The 11,240-nt window shown below is 35.1% G+C and overlaps 1 pseudogene; it reads right to left on the reverse strand.

The window, feature by feature from the left end:
• Positions 1-1,134: 1,134 nt before the first annotated feature.
• Positions 1,135-1,796, reverse strand: LOC147516349 (protein MITOFERRINLIKE 1, chloroplastic-like; annotated as a pseudogene).
• Positions 1,797-11,240: the final 9,444 nt, after the last annotated feature.

Consider the following 11,240-nt stretch of genomic DNA (forward strand, 5'->3'; position numbering starts at 1 on the left):
GGTGATAGAAAACCACATTTATGGAACAAGCAGTACTCAGATGAATGAATTCAGAGAAAAAGAAACACCTGCTCAATATCTTCATCTGCGAACTGCAGTAAGGGTCTAAAACCTTTATTGGTGCCAGCATTGTTTAGCTGTTGAAAATTAGCAAAACTAATTAATTAGAAGAAATATAGGAAGAGATGATAAATACATTGCAATAGATAGACAGATTGAAACTGCCATAGATAGACAGATAGACATAAATAAAAAGATGAATAAGCGAAAACAAAAGTTTTCAAAACAATCTTTGAGCTATAATATTCGAATGTAATTGCATAACCAAAGGAATCATTCACAAGGATATAATTATAAGAACGCAGTTTCAAATCGGGTATAGCATCAAATCAAACATAATTAGTATTCAAGTCACAAAACAATGAAAAACAGATGCATAACCAAAGGAATCATTCACAAGGATATAATTATCAAGAACTTGGCACCGATCTCCAATAAGCAAGTACTTTTATGTTTTTAATTGAATCTGGTTGACAAACTGAAAAAGACCATGACAATTATCTTCAAGCATAATACTAGACAAGTACGACTTCAACTGTTTAACAAATTACCAAGAACATACTCCTTATTTCCTTCTTTTGGTTTATATTAAACATAAAACAGACTGAGAAGGGAACAACAAAAACAAGAAGAAGAAGAATAATCACAGTAAAATGAACATATCAATTAAATTGAAAGTAATTAAAATTTCAAACTAATCTAAGAAATCTTACCTTCCAGTAATGACAATATTTCTTGGACCAGCCTTATAATGTTCTTCCAAACCCATATTGGAACCAATCATCGTTCCGATTATAATTCCCCCAAGCCAACTATACCATATCAAAGTATCCAATTGATTGTTCCCACCTTCAAACAAAATTCACACAAAACTTTCTCAATCCAAAAATTCCAAATTATTGTAAAATGTCCCACCAAATTATGAAAAATTCAAAACCTCGACAATTGAAATCCGGTTGCAAGTATGACTCCAGTACTCATCATAGTCACAAGATATCTTCCAACTTGAGTAGCACACTACAATTCAAACTTAACCAACAACAAGTTTATAAGCAAAATAACATAACAAGCATATTATCCACAAATCTTACCGAGAAGAAAAGCCATTGCTATCGCCCCTGCTAACGCCCCGCAACACACACTCTCAAATGGTTCCAAATGACCTTTCTTAGTTTTAGCCAACACTGCGGCTTTCAAATACTCAAACGATGAATAACTCAACACCCCAGCAGGTAAATTCCTAAGCAAAGTCGCAGTATAACCAACATATAAACCCAATATCCTGTCTTTCTGTAATATACTCAACAAAACTTGCCAAGACCTACCCACCACACTGGCTTGCATCCTTTGAGTAATAAGCTCTTTCGGCACCATTACAGCTGAAGACACAATATTCCCCATTGCACCAGCAGTTGGTGGAATTAAAACAGATGGGTATTTACTAAATTTTGATAAAAACAACTTTCCAAACTCACAAGTACCAAAATAAATTGCAGAAGAAACAGTTGAACCAACAATTTACAATAGAAATGCCGCTATAGAAACCCAATATCCCTTTGCTTGGAAAGTTTTCACAATGACATCTACACTTCCTTTGTAAATTTGAGTTGCCCTTTGGTTTGTAACTTTGTTTTAATAGTGTCTAAAGGTAAAAGACAGACATAAGTAAAAGCACCGACCATACCTCCGGTTGATGAACCAATGAGTGCTTTCTCAAAAGTTGTCAAGTTTTTCATCAAAGTTTGAATCTTTAACTACTACCTTCTCTTACATTGAAGGTAAGGTATTGCGTTCATTCCCTACCTCTCGAGATATAAGGTTCATGCCGTAAAAGGTACGAGGACTAATTAAGAAATAACGGCCGATCATGACGAAGAAGGGGTAAGTGGGCAAAGCGAGATTGAGCTCTTCCTCACGTTTGACTACATCCACGGGAGGAATCAAACTTTAGTTGAAAAGCCGGGAGAACAGAACCACAGGAAGGGAGCGGTCGGTAATCAATCTATGTCTTGGACTCCCTTCAGCAGTGGGGTTAATCCAATTTTTTGATTTGGGGGTAGAAATTTTTTGTTCCATTGAAATGGAAATTGAAGAGAATGTGATATTGTTGTTTGGAGGAGATAAGAGAGTGTCGTTGAAATGAGTGAAAAGGTTGTCGAAATTAGTGAGACTTTAAAGGTAGGCGCGCAGTCGGGTTTGGAGGTGGAAGACCAAGTGATGCAGAGAACTTGTTCTTCATTTTTGAAGGTAGGGTGCGGGGTTTTGGTAGGATGCCTTTGTCCACGGTATCCAGGCTATTTTGCAAAACATTCGCCACCTTTTTCGTTGGAACTGTGGGATATATGAATACCAAATCACAAATTAGCTGATTTTGAGTCGTTCCGTGGTATATGGCACTTTATATGCCACTGCTTTATGAGACTAGTGGTATTTGCTTGTGCTGAAATTAGAAAAGCTGTTCTTACCGTGACAAATGCCTATTAGCCACTGTTATTAGTGAAACCGTGGGATATACTCTTTGACCTACCGTGGGGAATGAGCCTTTTATGTAGTAGTGTATGCATTCCTACTACAGGGTTAGATCAAGGTGCAATATATATATATTATGAGATCATCAAACTTTATATGTGAAATTGTTCCATACATTGGGCGGGAAAGGAATAAGGCGATTTAAGAACAGTACTTCTTCAAGATTGGAAATTGACAAATGGTTAAGGATAGACTCCCTAATGATGTGAACTAGAGACACAAGACTCGGCGTGAGCTAGAGGGATCAATAACATACTAGGCTTTTTTACTAGTTTAGTACAAAAATAATGTAGTTCAATGCAAATGGACCAAACCTCCACACTACACAATAAAGTTTAACCCAAATGGGGTATTGTCTGACACAAGGTGTGGCATATCGGTGAACTGATAAGGATATCTTAGGGTCATGCACTCTTTGTGTTTACTCGTGCGGGTGGTGAAAGATTCAGATCTTTATTTGTGATAGATGATAAGACTTAAATTCACAATTTCACAGGGTCAGGGATATTTAGTAATATACCTGAGATTGTACATGTGCATAGCTTGGAATGAAATACCCCTCCCTTGATGGTCAGCTCGAGTTGCAACATGTTTGTCAATACGCTCGGCAATTCAGTAAACTGTAATATGTCTCACATGTAATGTTGAACATTGCTACAAATAGTAAAATGTTCTAAACAACAAAAAGGGTCCAATTACAATGAACAACTAACCTCATGTACGTGTTGCCACTGATTTTAATGCAACTAATAATGGATCCAATCGGTGGCTACTTTGTGCCCAGATCATATCATTGGAAGAGATGTAAAACAAAACCAAAATACCCAATGTGAGCCAAAGACCACCATATAATAACAAAAAGGTGTCTTTATTGTTTGATTAAGAACATGTGCATCTTTGATACTTATCAACTAGTTTTAACTAGCAAACAAATCACATAATTGCTTTAAATGGAATGGACATCCCTTTAAATTGAATCAAATACTAATTTAATTTAAATTAATTAATACCAATTAGTTTTTGATAGGTTATGTTGACAATATGAAATAATTACACAGAAACGTCACGCCAAGCTTCGAACTGATTTATGAATATGCTAGTTTATGGGATGGGCCTGCTTGCAGCTTATCATATGTCATCTATTAACTTATGCAAGTCTACTCTTATGCTCAAGTTAATAACTTTGAGGTGATTAAATTTCTATGAAGATAAAAGCATGCAATAAACAAGATTAGATCATAAATGACACAGTAACAAATGATGTAAGAACCTAGTTATAACTATTTTACCTATAGCTTCCCTGCACCTACAGCTCGATCATATAGACTTTGGTAAACTTGACAAATAGAATAAGATTGCTTATTGGAAACCAATCTAGCAAATTATCAAACATCTAGTACTCACAAAACAGAACCCCCACATTAGCAAATAATTTCAAAACTAAACGACTTACTTGATCAGGAGATATTTTCCAGCAAATTTCAGCAAAATAAGAAGCAAGGCATGACAAGTATGGCTTGGCAAAACAAACCGTTGTTGGACTAACACCTAAGCAAATGAGGAAGAGAACTGGTATAGATGATGGGGACAAAATAAAATAAACTCAATTAACAATCAGGAGAAAACCACTACATTATTTCTGCAGCTTTGGACAGAAAGGCTACCTACACATCCAATAAGCAACAAGCTCATAGAATAATTTAAGAGAAGTTAAAAAAAAAACACGGTAAACTATTCCCAACTAAATAGGAAAACATAAAATATTGGTTTACAAGTACATAGCGACACAGAAATTGTACGTCGCCATTTCACGCCAAGATACTCTAGGAGGTCAGCCACAAGTTATAAGGAGTTATACCTTCTAAAACTACACTATGAAAAAAGTTAACAAACTTAACTTCGTATTGTGCTTAGTCACGAAAAGGAATCATCTAGAACTAAACAAACCCATGTATATTTGATTCAACTACACAACAAAACAAAAGCATTCCATCAATTAACTTGACAAAAACATTGGCAGCATATGCTTTTCAAGTTCAAGAAATAGGAGATAGTCTTTAATGAGACTGAGTTGCTGAAATTTTGTATTAATATAAGTCGTCTTCTTAAATAATTATGGATAATTGCTACCACAGCCTCTTTAACAACAGAATTGAGGAACAAAATGTGCATAATACTCAACAATAAAAGAACTACCTTTAAATCGGATGACCATAATACTAAACAATATAACTGAAAAAATCGGATGACCGATTTTAAATCGAAATGGTCGGACTTGAGTGCTTTCACTTCGTACTAACGTTAGTATCCAACAACCAAAGGTAAATTTATTGGATACTTGTGTTGTTTAACTGTAAAATAATCAGATATTTCAACACTTAGCTAGTTCTCAATGAAGGAACCGTTATTTCAGAACGAATATTTCTACAAACCGCGAGAACCCACGCACAGCGGAATCAATGGGGTTCTCACGATTTTGGATAGAGAACATACCTTTTGAGAATCGGCTTAGATGTAATCTATGAGAATCAAAGTTTTATCAAAACCGAAATCAACTCCTTGATCTTCTGTTGTATTCCTTTAGAATAGATTGGATGTTGTGTGGGCAAAGATCTACTAATCCCCTTCTTTCTCTCAAAGCTAGATCCAATTTTGGATCTATCTTTCCTTGCCTCTTTTTCTAATACAGTGAATAGTGAATTTCAGCCAGAGAGAGAGTATTCTATTTATAGGCTACAACAGGGACCATGAGGAGAAATTAAGGTTAGGCCTCCTGACGGGCTTGGGCGTCCCATGTTCGCCCAGAACACACGACCCAAGTCCTTCAACAAATGGCTTATTCCACTAAAGGCCATTGTTGCACTACCGCCTAATCCCAAATTACGTGTCGGGCGTTTATGGGCTCCATATTATATGCTCGTTGATCCCCCCATGTTTAAGATATCGAATGTCCGTTGATTAAGTCAAGTTACTGACAACTACATTAATCAACTTCTTATGTCCTTGAGTAGTACCACTCAACCTCATTGTCATGTCAGAATAAATCCACCTGCAGGGTTTACATGACAATCTTTTTGAGCTCCTCAAGGGGATATCATCAACTCGACTTCTTGCGGGACATGGATTCTTTCTATAATCAACAGTACACCTTACATACAATGACATTACCCAATCCATCGAGTGTGTTGATTCACAAATGAATCTCATTCATTGATGATTTAAACCAATGTACAATGCATGTAAGTGCCTGTTATTATATCCGGATTAGGAGAATAACCATCCATAATAATAGAGACGTTTGTTCTCTTATATAGTCAGTATAACGAGAAACAACCTCACTTGGTCCTATTCAATACACACAAAGTGTACTAGTGTAATCCTATAGTCAAGATAGACTAATACCAGATTATACTACAACCGTACTAATGGTTTGTTCAAATCCATCTAGGTTGTCAACGATTACTTATACTTTATAAGGTACTGATGATATGATCTTCTGTGTGTTCACACCATATCATCTACAACATAAAGTATTAGACACATGCATATAACTAATAACATATATAATATGCATAATATTTGCCCATATGATTCTCATTCAAAATATAAAGAATTAGAGTTAATACAAAAGTAATGCTTTTAGTATATAACCCTATCACTCAAGTCGATCAAAATCCTAACTTATTCATCTATAAAATGTATAATTAATATTAACCTTTACTACAAGTAATTATGATGGATGTAATAGTAGATAAGATTAAAACCGTTCACATCTTCATCCAAGGGGTATTTCCAATAGTCTGTGTAATAAAACAAGTGTAGGCACACTTGTTTAAGAAAGCGCAGCAGGAACCCCTAAAAAAAATAGATTCAAGCACTAACAGTACGTGCAAAGTAAGAACACATAAGTATAATCAATCACTTGAGTGAGTTTGTTTTAATTGTACTTGAAAGATGTATTTAAAATCTAAAGGAATGTCTCACATGTTACCTTATGTTTTTCAGACAAGAAGAGCTCAAATAACCCGTCCAAATGTTGTTGCCACAAGTGGCTGTACTGAACCAGAAACATTCCAGCCTAAATATAGCAAGAGATTATTAGAATAGCTATATAATAATGTTCTAAAACATAAATTAAATTTCTTCGTTCACATTAGCTACACCAGCAAAGCAATATGTTTAAGATAGTCACTGAGGGATATTCAAAAACAGCTAGAGGATGACTTATTAGATGAACAACACACAATTTACATGAAATGGAAACTGAAAATCTTCTTTCCAAATTAATGTACACAGAAAGTCAAATGTGGAGGCAGCAAGCAAGAATTAAAGAGGAGATTGAGGGCGACAAAACTTCGGCATATATTTAGGCAAAAGTGAAAATCAGACAACAAATCTCTTATAGAAGAAATAAAAATAGAAGTAGGCATCTTCTTAACAATCCAAGACATATCAAGGAGTATCTTATTCAAGCATACGAAGGCAAATTCAAATCAAAATTGGTGGTGCACAATCAAGAACTAGTGGATCTTATTCCGTAGGTACTAACAGAGTTACAGAATGTATTAATCACAGCTATGCCCAATTGGGAAGAAATCAAAGAAATTGTTTTTGGTATGGATACCTCCTGGGCAAGATACATGGGCAAGCAATACAAAAAAAAAATGGAAACTGGACTAAATACTACAAGTGTTCATCTATATGGGCAGGGCTTAAATGGGCACTACAAGAAATGCAACCATATCTATCATGGCACATAGTAAAAAGGGGATTCTTTAGATCTGTGGAGAGATTCTTGGGCAGGCCCAAGATCAATCACTGAATGTCTTCCACTTACAGAATGGAGAAACTTCAATTTAAGAGATTCTGATATTTACAAGAAAAATTAGTGGGTTTTTCCCAAGGAACTCAGACAGATTTTCTTTAGTATGGGAATGGATCTTAGTTCTTTGCCACCTCCTTCCACTGAAATTGAGGATTGTAATGTGTGGACACCAGACAAGGAAGGCAAGTTCTCGGTTTCATCTCTTGGGCAAGGTACTTATTGAGTTGATATATAGCAATGTCTGTGTGTGTCAGTAAGGTGGCCTGATCCTAAGGGCTGGCCGTCAGTCCTAGGCGACACTAAGCCCTATAAACGTGAGCTTAAAAAGCCTTAGCTGCGAGGACTATATATAACCAAGACGATGAACCTAGGCAAGTATTTGGCAAAAGTGCACTTACTGAGCCATTCATCCCCTTAGCTGCCTCTAGTAAAATGAAAAATGAGTCTCCGATGATTAAAGGACAAAAAAAAAATTAAGTTCACCACAAATAATGAGTTTTGGTATTCCAACTCTATATGTATTAAGTATCATGGTAGAAATTCTCCCAAGGTAACCAACTTCATCAAGATTCCAGAATTAAAACTTCAAACCAAAGGCGAATCAACAAGCAAGTAGAATATGGTACCATCACCATTAAAATGAATATCAAACAATTAGACTAATAAGCTATTTCATTCTAAGAGGATACAACTCAATCAAGAACAATGTAATAAGCATAGATCACCAACAATAGTTGAATCCAGTTATATATACATAATCAATCACTAATTTGTTCAATTGAACTAAGTACGACCTACCCATTAATCACAATCTTATCAAACCATAAAGGAATGCACTACAAAGCACCAAAAAACCTTCAACTTCACCAAAAAAGTATACCCAACATCAGAGCCCATCACATCAAGCAACCCACAAACCAAAAACATAAAGAAATACCCAATTTTATACTAAGGATTAACAATAAAAGAAATTCAAGCAATTCCCTAGCCACACAAGGATTACCGCAAACTAGAAATCAAACTCACAAAGAATAAGCAATTAAAGAGCTAGAAGCTAATAATATTCATATACAAATAAAATTGAAATTCAACTGACCTTGCAACAACAAACACAACCAATTAAAATTAGAATAAGGAGAAGTAGAAGCTCCCATTTGGGTGGTTCATCATATCGCAGCTTTCCTCTCCCCTTCTTTGGTGCAAGCTTGAGGTGTAATAAAGAAAGATATACCCTCATTCCAGCAAGCACCTAATTCAAACAACCAATGCATAGCTCTTTTAAGTCCAGCACCTAATTCCAACAAGCAGGAGGTGCAAGATATTCCAAACTCATTAACTTAGCCCATGGCCCATGCACATGTTCTCTGGTTAGAAAGAAACCATCAATTTGGTATTCTCTCAACTTCTTTGAAAACTGAAAAAGTTCATGTTCATGTACCAGAATATCTTTGTTATTCTCAAAGTGTGCATTAAGTCATTAAAGGCATTCAACATTTTTCAGCTTTCTGTTTAATATACTATACATGTTCCTACAGTATAGGACATGAGGTAGAATACTACCAACCAAGTTAGGTATGACATGGCTAAAGTTGTGAAGATCAGGTTAGGCATAGATAAGGCTCAACCTATCCATAATGAGGGGGGAAATGCCAATGAGGCCATGTCATTGAGGCATTCACAGTTTCATGGGCATTGTTTGTTGACAAGGGGAGTGTCATCTATCGGCCCCTTTAATTTTTATTTTCGCTGGTCAGGTTATACTAGTATACTGAGTAATGGGGGTAGAGTAATCAAGTTCCAATAAGGGGAGCCAGGGGAAAACAAAGAGGAAGAAGAACATCATTGCAAATTATGAGAAAAGAAGGATATGGAATTATTGTTGTATAGGAGGTGAGAAGATACGAGAGGACGATAAACATTGAGAATGCAATCGAAACATATAGGATAAATGATTACAATGTCAAACACATAAAATAAAGTACAAGTACCACTTAATCACGCAAAAGGAAAAACAAATGCAAAAAAGAATGACTAACAGTACTCTATTCAATGACCAAAACCATATCAATTAATGGACAAAAGTTTTGCAAATGAATGTTGTATGTTCCATAGTACAAAGCACTTGTTGGCATTCAAATAACATCAGTATAACTGTACAATGGCTTACAGGGCTATTTGGCTATTGATAAAGTTGTTACAGACAACAAAAAATAATACAAGATAAGTAATCAGTACTTGTTGTCTATTAAAGTTGCTGCCTCCGCCAAGTGATCAAGGATATAATCCTTATTAAAGTTGTCTATTACTCCCGTTCCCCCCTTAAACTTCCCTCTCTCAGGTCGCGTTTAGATTAAGTATGACTCATTATGCATTACATAAATAGTTGTTACATGTAAGAAAATGCACATAGTGGTTTCACAACCTACAGAATGATAAAAAAGATGATCGACATGTGAACCAAATACCAATCGCAGCTTGTATAACTACATCCTAATTCCTAACCTATGGCTCCAACTTCGAAAAAAGAATTTTATCGGTGTCAAATAGGCGTTCAACACAAATGAAGCATTCTGATGTAGACAAAGTCACAAACTATTAGCATGCCATCACAAGGTCTACATTAAAAAACAAGAGCAAAATAGTTGCTAAGGCCAATTAACTATCATTGAAATTGAGGATGATTTTGATATCATAATATTTTGCTACAAATTCCACACTATTGTTCTATCACAAATAGAAAAGAAAAGAAAAACAAAATTAGGCAACACTCACAATAATAGATAGCTAGTACGTTTAAGGAAGTCAAAATTAGACAACACTCATAAATCTGGATGCAAGTAAATCATTCAAACTAATGCAAAACCTCTACTTTATTAACCAAAATTTGATGTTATGGTTAAGGCACAAGTAAATACTAATTGCTAACGACAATCTGATTTTTAATGTGGATCCTAAGCTCCAATCCATGACAACTGCATTACATTAAGCTACAAGAATATATTTGTTTCTTCTATTATCTATCAAGCAATGCCAATACTATTTAAATGTAAATAAAAAGAAAAACCTCACTGATTATAAAACCTGACAAGAAACTAAACATGAGAACACCACATATGAAGCTATAAAGATACAATCTTTTACATAATATAATAATTTAATATAGTTTAACCAAAACCATAAGCTAAAACCGTAATGACAAAAATTATTACATGGAAAAACCTATATTAGTTGTTACCTTGAGCAGATCGAATACACAGTAAAAAGCAACAACAACAACAACAACAAGGGCAGCAAGCATCTTCAAAAACTTCAAATACCCCAAATCATGAATTCGAGAAATAATGACCAAAAGTTAGTAAATTGGTTCAAAACCAAAGCATTATAAAATAAAAAAGTAACAACCACTTACAGAAATTGGTATTTGAATTAAAACCTTAAGAAATAGAGATAAACTTGTTACTTAGAAAACCTAAAAATCAATCTTTAACGAAATTCCCATCAAAATCTCATCTTTTTTTTTCATTCTAAAAACAATCAACCAAAATTAAATATAACCAACAATTACTTACCTCGGTTAAAGAGAATCCTTTGTTCAGTAGATCGAACAATTACGTCTAAAATGAAAATCTCGAAACCCTAGACATACAAAACCAAACCAAAACAAAAATCAAAACCCTAGCCACACAAAATCAAAATCAGAATTTTAGACAATTTGTATGAGTAAGAAGAGAAGCGAGCGAGAAGGAAGAAGAGGACAGGATATGATGACTCACCGGGTGAAGAACAACCCTACGACAGCGCCACTCGTCAGCACCACTTTTCCTGT

Source organism: Coptis chinensis, chromosome 2 (genome assembly GCF_015680905.1).
Source record: "Coptis chinensis isolate HL-2020 chromosome 2, ASM1568090v1, whole genome shotgun sequence".
In the NCBI taxonomy this organism is placed as follows: Eukaryota; Viridiplantae; Streptophyta; class Magnoliopsida; order Ranunculales; family Ranunculaceae; genus Coptis; species Coptis chinensis.